Here is a 10,000-nt window from a genome sequence, read left to right as displayed (position 1 = left end):
CAGAGAGAGGTACTGGCCCCCTGAGACAGAGAGAGGTACTGGCCCCTGAGACAGAGAGAGGTACTGGCCCCTGAGACAGAGAGAGGTACTGGCCCCTGAGACAGAGAGAGGTACTGGCCCCTGAGACAGAGAGAGGTACTGGCCCCTGAGACAGAGAGAGGTACTGGCCCCTGAGACAGAGAGAGGTACTGGCCCCTGAGACAGAGAGAGGTACTGGCCCCTGAGACAGAGAGAGGTACTGGCACAGAGAGAGGTACTGGCACAGAGAGAGGTACTGGCCCCTGAGACAGAGAGAGGTACTGGTCCCTGAGACAGAGAGAGGTACTGGCCCCTGAGACAGAGAGAGGTACTGGCCAGAGAGAGGTACTGGCCCCTGAGACAGAGAGAGGTACTGGCCCCTGAGACAGAGAGAGGTACTGGCCCCTGAGACAGAGAGAGGTACTGGCCCCTGAGACAGAGAGAGGTACTGGCCCCTGAGACAGAGAGAGGTACTGGCCCCCTGAGACAGAGAGAGGTACTGGCCCCTGAGACAGAGAGAGGTACTGGCCCCTGAGACAGAGAGAGGTACTGGCCCCTGAGACAGAGAGAGGTACTGGCCCCTGAGACAGAGAGAGGTACTGGCCCCTGAGACAGAGAGAGGTACTGGCCCCTGAGACAGAGAGAGGTACTGGCCCCTGAGACAGAGAGAGGTACTGGCCCCTGAGACAGAGAGAGGTACTGGCCCCTGAGACAGAGAGAGAGAGAGGTGAGGTGAGGCAGAGCGAGGTGAGGCAGGGTGAGGTGAGGCAGGGTGAGGGGATGGTTGTCGGGGACTCGGGGACGGTTGTCGGGGATTCGGGGACGGTTGTCGGGGACTCGGGGACGGTTGTCGGGGACTCGGGGACGGTTGTCGGGGACTCGGGGACGGTTGTCGGGGACTCGGGGACGGTTGTCGGGAGCTCGGGGACGGTTGTCGGGAGCTCGGGGACGGTTGTCGGGAGCTCGGGGACGGTTGTCGGGAGCTCGGGGACGGTTGTCGGGGGCTCGGGGATGGTTGTCGGGGGCTCGGGGACGGTTGTCGGGGACTCGGGGACGGTTGTCGGGGGCTCGGGGATGGTTGTCGGGAGCTCGGGGATGGTTGTCGGGGGCTCGGGGACGGTTGTCGGGGACGGTTGTCGGGGACTCGGGGACGGTTGTCGGGAGCTCGGGGACGGTTGTCGGGGACTCGGGGACGGTTGTCGGGGGCTCGGGGACGGTTGTCGGGGACTCGGGGACGGTTGTCGGGGACTCGGGGACGGTTGTCGGGGACTCTGGGATGGTTGTCGGGGACTCGGGGATGGTTGTCGGGGACTCGGGGATGGTTGTCGGGGACTCGGGGATGGTTGTCGGGGACTCGGGGATGGTTGTCGGGGGCTCGGGGATGGTTGTCGGGGACTCGGGGATGGTTGTCGGGGGCTCGGGGATGGTTGTCGGGGGCTCGGGGACGGTTGTCGGGGACTCGGGGACGGTTGTCGGGGGCTCTGGGATGGTTGTCGGGGACTCGGAGTTAGTGTGTCAGGGTGGTGTTGTGGACTCAGGGTTAGTGTGTCAGGGTGGTGTTGTGGACTCAGGGTTAGTGTGTCAGGGTGGGGTTGTGGGCTCAGAGTTAGTGTGTCAGGGTGGGGTTGTGGACTCAGGGTTAGTGTGTCAGGGTGGGGTTGTGGACTCAGGGTTAGTGTGTCAGGGTGGTGTTGTGGACTCAGGGTTAGTGTGTCAGGGTGGGGTTGTGGGCTCAGAGTTAGTGTGTCAGGGTGGGGTTGTGGACTCAGGGTTAGTGTGTCAGGGTGGTGTTGTGGACTCAGGGTTAGTGTGTCAGGGTGGGGTTGTGGACTCAGAGTTAGTGTGTCAGGGTGGGGTTGTGGACTCAGGGTTAGTGTGTCAGGGTGGTGTTGTGGACTCAGGGTTAGTGTGTCAGGGTGGGGTTGTGGACTCAGGGTTAGTGTGTCAGGGTGGGGTTGTGGACTCAGGGTTAGTGTGTCAGGGTGGGGTTGTGGACTCAGAGTTAGTGTGTCAGGGTGGGGTTGTGGACTCAGAGTTAGTGTGTCAGGGTGGTGTTGTGGACTCAGGGTTAGTGTGTCAGGGTGGTGTTGTGGGCTCAGAGTTAGTGTGTCAGGGTGGGGTTGTGGGCTCAGGGTTAGTGTGTCAGGGTGGGGTTGTGGACTCAGGGTTAGTGTGTCAGGGTGGGGTTGTGGACTCAGGGTTAGTGTGTCAGGGTGGGGTTGTGGACTCAGAGTTAGTGTGTCAGGGTGGGGTTGTGGACTCAGAGTTAGTGTGTCAGGGTGGGGTTGTGGACTCAGGGTTAGTGTGTCAGGGTGGGGTTGTGGACTCAGGGTTAGTGTGTCAGGGTGGGGTTGTGGACTCAGAGTTAGAGTGTCAGGGTGGGGTTGTGGACTCAGAGTTAGTGTGTCAGGGTGGGGTTGTGGACTCAGGGTTAGTGTGTCAGGGTGGGGTTGTGGACTCAGAGTTAGTGTGTCAGGGTGGGGTTGTGGACTCAGGGTTAGTGTGTCAGGGTGGGGTTGTGGACTCAGGGTTAGTGTGTCAGGGTGGGGTTGTGGACTCAGGGTTAGTGTGTCAGGGTGGGGTTGTGGACTCAGAGTTAGTGTGTCAGGGTGGGGTTGTGGACTCAGAGTTAGTGTGTCAGGGTGGGGTTGTGGACTCAGAGTTAGTGTGTCAGGGTGGGGTTGTGGACTCAGGGTTAGTGTGTCAGGGTGGGGTTGTGGACTCAGAGTTAGTGTGTCAGGGTGGGGTTGTGGACTCAGGGTTAGTGTGTCAGGGTGGGGTTGTGGACTCAGAGTTAGTGTGTCAGGGTGGGGTTGTGGACTCAGAGTTAGTGTGTCAGGGTGGGGTTGTGGACTCAGAGTTAGTGTGTCAGGGTGGGGTTGTGGACTCAGGGTTAGTGTGTCAGGGTGGGGTTGTGGACTCAGAGTTAGTGTGTCAGGGTGGGGTTGTGGACTCAGGGTTAGTGTGTCAGGGTGGGGTTGTGGACTCAGAGTTAGTGTGTCAGGGTGGGGTTGTGGACTCAGAGTTAGTGTGTCAGGGTGGGGTTGTGGACTCAGAGTTAGTGTGTCAGGGTGGGGTTGTGGACTCAGGGTTAGTGTGTCAGGGTGGGGTTGTGGACTCAGAGTTAGTGTGTCAGGGTGGGGTTGTGGACTCAGGGTTAGTGTGTCAGGGTGGGGTTGTGGACTCAGAGTTAGTGTGTCAGGGTGCGGTTGTGGACTCAGGGTTAGTGTGTCAGGGTGCGGTTGTGGACTCAGGGTTAGTGTGTCAGGGTGCGGTTGTGGACTCAGGGTTAGTGTGTCAGGGTGCGGTTGTGGACTCAGGGTTAGTGTGTCAGGGTGCGGTTGTGGACTCAGGGTTAGTGTGTCAGGGTGCGGTTGTGGACTCAGGGTTAGTGTGTCAGGGTGGGGTTGTGGCTGCCTTACCTTGACCTTCTCTTGAAGCTTTCCGAGACGCACGGTGTCCTCCACAATCCTGCTGATCACCCCCTGCTTGTCCTGCTCCAGGGACGAGGCCTGAGGAGGGAGAGAGGAGACAGGGAGGGTTACGGATCTGGGAGAGGAGTGGAGGAGGAGAGGAGGGAGGGAGGGAGGGAGGGAGGGAGGGAGGGAGGGAGGGAGGGAGGGATGAGGAGAGGAGGGAGGGAGAGAGGGATGAGGAGGGAGGGAGGAGACAGGGAGGGTTACGGATCTGGGAGAGGAGTGGAGAGAGAGATGGGGGAGGGAGGGAGGAGGAGAGGAGGGAGGGAGGGAGAGGGATGAGGAGAGGAGGGAGGGAGGGAGAGGGATGAGGAGGGAGAGAGCAGACAGGGAGGGTTACGGATCTGGGAGAGGAGTGGAGGAGGAGAGGAGGTAGGGAGGGAGGGAGAGGGATGAGGAGAGGAGGGAGGGAGAGGGATGAGGAGGGAGGGAGGGAGGAAGAGAGGAGACAGGGAGGGTTACGGATCTGGGAGAGGAGTGGAGGAGGAGAGGAGGGAGGGAGGGAGGGAGAGGGATGAGGAGAGGGAGAGTGAGAGAGGGATGAGGAGGGAGGGAGAGCGAGAGAGAGAGGGAAGGAGGGATGAGGAGTGAGAGGGAGGAATGAGGGGAGGGATGAGGGGAGGGATGAGGGGAGGGATGAGGGGAGGGATGAGGGGAGGGATGAGGGGAGGGAGGGAGATAGGTTCATTAAAGCAGTGGACCAGTAACAAGATAAGTGGCCCCATCACATTATGTTAACCAGCTACCCCCTCGTAACAGCCCTCCACAGAGTAGTCAGTCTGTAACAGCCCTCCACAGAGTAGTCAGTCAGTCTGTAACAGCCCTCCACAGAGTAGTCAGTCTGTAACAGCCCTCCACAGAGTAGTCAGTCTGTAACAGCCCTCCACAGAGTAGTCAGTCAGTCTGTAACAGCCCTCCACAGAGTAGTCAGTCTGTAACAGCCCTCCACAGAGTAGTCAGTCTGTAACAGCCCTCCACAGAGTAGTCAGTCTGTAACAGCCCTCCACAGAGTAGTCAGTCTGTAACAGCCCTCCACAGAGTAGTCAGTCTGTAACAGCCCTCCACAGAGTAGTCAGTCTGTAACAGCCCTCCACAGAGTAGTCAGTCTGTAACAGCCCTCCACAGAGTAGTCAGTCTGTAACAGCCCTCCACAGAGTAGTCAGTCTGTAACAGCCCTCCACAGAGTAGTCAGTCAGTCTGTAACAGCCCTCCACAGAGTAGTCAGTCTGTAACAGCCCTCCACAGAGTAGTCAGTCTGTAACAGCCCTCCACAGAGTAGTCAGTCAGTCTGTAACAGCCCTCCACAGAGTAGTCAGTCTGTAACAGCCCTCCACAGAGTAGTCAGTCTGTAACAGCCCTCCACAGAGTAGTCAGTCTGTAACAGCCCTCCACAGAGTAGTCAGTCTGTAACAGCCCTCCACAGAGTAGTCAGTCTGTAACAGCCCTCCACAGAGTAGTCAGTCTGTAACAGCCCTCCACAGAGTAGTCAGTCTGTAACAGCCCTCCACAGAGTAGTCAGTCTGTAACAGCCCTCCACAGAGTAGTCAGTCTGTAACAGCCCTCCACAGAGTAGTCAGTCTGTAACAGCCCTCCACAGAGTAGTCAGTCTGTAACAGCCCTCCACAGAGTAGTCAGTCTGTAACAGCCCTCCACAGAGTAGTCAGTCTGTAACAGCCCTCCACAGAGTAGTCAGTCAGTCTGTAACAGCCCTCCACAGAGTAGTCAGTCTGTAACAGCCCTCCACAGAGTAGTCAGTCTGTAACAGCCCTCCACAGAGTAGTCAGTCTGTAACAGCCCTCCACAGAGTAGTCAGTCTGTAACATCCCTCCACAGAGTAGTCAGTCTGTAACAGCCCTCCACAGAGTAGTCAGTCTGTAACAGCCCTCCACAGAGTAGTCAGTCTGTAACAGCCCTCCACAGAGTAGTCAGTCTGTAACAGCCCTCCACAGAGTAGTCAGTCAGTCTGTAACAGCCCTCCACAGAGTAGTCAGTCTGTAACAGCCCTCCACAGAGTAGTCAGTCAGTAACAGCCCTCCACAGAGTAGTCAGTCTGTAACAGCCCTCCACAGAGTAGTCAGTCTGTAACAGCCCTCCACAGAGTAGTCAGTCTGTAACAGCCCTCCACAGAGTAGTCAGTCTGTAACAGCCCTCCACAGAGTAGTCAGTCAGTCTGTAACAGCCCTCCACAGAGTAGTCAGTCTGTAACAGCCCTCCACAGAGTAGTCAGTCAGTAACAGCCCTCCACAGAGTAGTCAGTCTGTAACAGCCCTCCACAGAGTAGTCAGTCAGTCTGTAACAGCCCTCCACAGAGTAGTCAGTCTGTAACAGCCCTCCACAGAGTAGTCAGTCTGTAACAGCCCTCCACAGAGTAGTCAGTCTGTAACAGCCCTCCACAGAGTAGTCAGTCTGTAACAGCCCTCCACAGAGTAGTCAGTCCGTCTGTAACATCCCTCCACAGAGTAGTCAGTCTGTAACAGCCCTCCACAGAGTAGTCAGTCTGTAACAGCCCTCCACAGAGTAGTCAGTCTGTAACAGCCCTCCACAGAGTAGTCAGTCAGTAACAGCCCTCCACAGAGTAGTCAGTCTGTAACATCCCTCCACAGAGTAGTCAGTCAGTAACAGCCCTCCACAGAGTAGTCAGTCTGTAACAGCCCTCCACAGAGTAGTCAGTCTGTAACAGCCCTCCACAGAGTAGTCAGTCAGTAACAGCCCTCCACAGAGTAGTCAGTCAATAACAGCCCTCCACAGAGTAGTCAGTCTGTAACATCCCTCCACAGAGTAGTCAGTCAGTAACATCCCTCCACATAGTAGTCAGTCAGTAACATCCCTCCACAGAGTAGTCAGTCAGTCTGTAACAGCCCTCCACAGAGTAGTCAGTCTAACAGCCCTCCACAGAGTAGTCAGTCTGTAACAGCCCTCCACTGAGTAGTCAGTCAGTCTGTAACAGCCCTCCACAGAGTAGTCAGTCTGTAACAGCCCTCCACAGAGTAGTCAGTCTGTAACAGCCCTCCACAGAGTAGTCAGTCTGTAACAGCCCTCCACAGAGTAGTCAGTCAGTAACAGCCCTCCACAGAGTAGTCAGTCTGTAACATCCCTCCACAGAGTAGTCAGTCAGTAACATCCCTCCACATAGTAGTCAGTCAGTAACATCCCTCCACAGAGTAGTCAGTCAGTCTGTAACAGCCCTCCACAGAGTAGTCAGTCTAACAGCCCTCCACAGAGTAGTCAGTCTGTAACAGCCCTCCACTGAGTAGTCAGTCAGTCTGTAACAGCCCTCCACAGAGTAGTCAGTCTGTAACAGCCCTCCACAGAGTAGTCAGTCTGTAACAGCCCTCCACAGAGTAGTCAGTCTGTAACAGCCCTCCACAGAGTAGTCAGTCTGTAACAGCCCTCCACAGAGTAGTCAGTCTGTAACAGCCCTCCACAGAGTACTCAGTCTGTAACAGCCCTCCACAGAGTAGTCAGTCTGTAACAGCCCTCCACAGAGTAGTCAGTCTGTAACAGGCATCCACAGAGTAGTCAGTCAGTCTGTAACAGCCCTCCACAGAGTAGTCAGTCAGTCTGTAACAGCCCTCCACTGAGTAGTCAGTCTGTAACAGCCCTCCACAGAGTAGTCAGTCAGTCTGTAACAGCCCTCCACTGAGTAGTCAATCTGTAACAGCCCTCCACAGAGTAGTCAGTCAGTCTGTAAAAGCCCTCCACAGAGTAGTCAGTGTGTAACAGCCCTCCACAGAGTAGTCAGTGTGTAAAAGCCCTCCACAGAGTAGTCAGTCTGTAACAGCCCTCCACAGAGTAGTCAGTCTGTAACAGCCCTCCACAGAGTAGTCAGTCTGTAACAGCCCTCCACAGAGTAGTCAGTCTGTAACATCCCTCCACAGAGTAGTCAGTCTGTAACAGCCCTCCACAGAGTAGTCAGTCTAACAGCCCTCCACAGAGTAGTCAGTCAGTCTGTAACATCCCTCCACAGAGTAGTCAGTCTGTAACAGCCCTCCACAGAGTAGTCAGTCTGTAACAGCCCTCCACTGAGTAGTCAGTCTGTAACAGCCCTCCACAGAGTAGTCAGTCAGTCTGTAACAGCCCTCCACTGAGTAGTCAATCTGTAACAGCCCTCCACAGAGTAGTCAGTCAGTCTGTAACAGCCCTCCACTGAGTAGTCAATCTGTAACAGCCCTCCACAGAGTAGTCAGTCAGTCTGTAAAAGCCCTCCACAGAGTAGTCAGTGTGTAACAGCCCTCCACAGAGTAGTCAGTCTGTAACATCCCTCCACAGAGTAGTCAGTCTGTAACAGCCCTCCACAGAGTAGTCAGTCTAACAGCCCTCCACAGAGTAGTCAGTCAGTCTGTAAAAGCCCTCCACAGAGTAGTCAGTCTGTAACATCCCTCCACAGAGTAGTCAGTCTGTAACAGCCCTCCACAGAGTAGTCAGTCTGTAACAGCCCTCCACAGAGTAGTCAGTCTGTAACAGCCCTCCACAGAGTAGTCAGTCTGTAACAGCCCTCCACAGAGTAGTCAGTCTGTAACAGCCCTCCACAGAGTAGTCAGTCTGTAACAGCCCTCCACAGAGTAGTCAGTCTGTAACAGCCCTCCACATAGTAGTCAGTCTGTAACAGCCCTCCACAGAGTAGTCAGTCAGGTTAACAGCCCTCCACAGAGTAGTCAGTCAGGTTAACAGCCCTCCACAGAGTAGTCAGTCTGTAACAGCCCTCCACAGAGTAGTCAGTCAGTCTGTAACAGCCCTCCACAGAGTAGTCCGTCTGTAACAGCCCTCCACAGAGTAGTCAGTCAGTCTGTAACAGCCCTCCACAGAGTAGTCCGTCTGTAACAGCCCTCCACAGAGTAGTCCGTCTGTAACAGCCCTCCACAGAGTAGTCCGTCTGTAACAGCCCTCCACAGAGTAGTCAGTCTGTAACAGCCCTCCACAGAGTAGTCAGTCTGTAACAGCCCTCCACAGAGTAGTCAGTCTGTAACAGCCCTCCACAGAGTAGTCAGTCTGTAACAGCCCTCCACAGAGTAGTCAGTCTGTAACAGCCCTCCACAGAGTAGTCAGTCTGTAACAGCCCTCCACAGAGTAGTCAGTCTGTAACAGCCCTCCACAGAGTAGTCAGTCTGTAACAGCCCTCCACAGAGTAGTCAGTCTGTAACAGCCCTCCACAGAGTAGTCAGTCTGTAACAGCCCTCCACAGAGTACTCAGTCTGTAACAGCCCTCCACAGAGTAGTCAGTCTGTAACAGCCCTCCACAGAGTAGTCAGTCTGTAACAGGCATCCACAGAGTAGTCAGTCAGTCTGTAACAGCCCTCCACAGAGTAGTCAGTCAGTCTGTAACAGCCCTCCACTGAGTAGTCAGTCTGTAACAGCCCTCCACAGAGTAGTCAGTCAGTCTGTAACAGCCCTCCACTGAGTAGTCAATCTGTAACAGCCCTCCACAGAGTAGTCAGTCAGTCTGTAAAAGCCCTCCACAGAGTAGTCAGTGTGTAACAGCCCTCCACAGAGTAGTCAGTGTGTAAAAGCCCTCCACAGAGTAGTCAGTCTGTAACAGCCCTCCACAGAGTAGTCAGTCTGTAACAGCCCTCCACAGAGTAGTCAGTCTGTAACAGCCCTCCACAGAGTAGTCAGTCTGTAACATCCCTCCACAGAGTAGTCAGTCTGTAACAGCCCTCCACAGAGTAGTCAGTCTAACAGCCCTCCACAGAGTAGTCAGTCAGTCTGTAACATCCCTCCACAGAGTAGTCAGTCTGTAACAGCCCTCCACAGAGTAGTCAGTCTGTAACAGCCCTCCACTGAGTAGTCAGTCTGTAACAGCCCTCCACAGAGTAGTCAGTCAGTCTGTAACAGCCCTCCACTGAGTAGTCAATCTGTAACAGCCCTCCACAGAGTAGTCAGTCAGTCTGTAACAGCCCTCCACTGAGTAGTCAATCTGTAACAGCCCTCCACAGAGTAGTCAGTCAGTCTGTAAAAGCCCTCCACAGAGTAGTCAGTGTGTAACAGCCCTCCACAGAGTAGTCAGTCTGTAACATCCCTCCACAGAGTAGTCAGTCTGTAACAGCCCTCCACAGAGTAGTCAGTCTAACAGCCCTCCACAGAGTAGTCAGTCAGTCTGTAAAAGCCCTCCACAGAGTAGTCAGTCTGTAACATCCCTCCACAGAGTAGTCAGTCTGTAACAGCCCTCCACAGAGTAGTCAGTCTGTAACAGCCCTCCACAGAGTAGTCAGTCTGTAACAGCCCTCCACAGAGTAGTCAGTCTGTAACAGCCCTCCACAGAGTAGTCAGTCTGTAACAGCCCTCCACAGAGTAGTCAGTCTGTAACAGCCCTCCACAGAGTAGTCAGTCTGTAACAGCCCTCCACAGAGTAGTCAGTCTGTAACAGCCCTCCACATAGTAGTCAGTCTGTAACAGCCCTCCACAGAGTAGTCAGTCAGGTTAACAGCCCTCCACAGAGTAGTCAGTCAGGTTAACAGCCCTCCACAGAGTAGTCAGTCTGTAACAGCCCTCCACAGAGTAGTCAGTCA

General features: G+C 55.0%; 1 pseudogene; it reads right to left on the bottom strand.

The window, feature by feature from the left end:
- Positions 1-813: 813 nt before the first annotated feature.
- The window catches only part of LOC129846565 (centrosomal protein of 89 kDa-like), a 59,883-nt pseudogene continuing 50,696 nt past the window's right edge, over positions 814-10,000 (bottom strand).

Source organism: Salvelinus fontinalis, unplaced genomic scaffold, assembly GCF_029448725.1.
Source record: "Salvelinus fontinalis isolate EN_2023a unplaced genomic scaffold, ASM2944872v1 scaffold_0587, whole genome shotgun sequence".
Lineage (NCBI taxonomy): Eukaryota > Metazoa > Chordata > Actinopteri > Salmoniformes > Salmonidae > Salvelinus > Salvelinus fontinalis.
The sequence above is the reverse complement of the archived record's forward strand: the minus strand, read 5'-3'. Positions and strand labels throughout refer to the sequence as shown.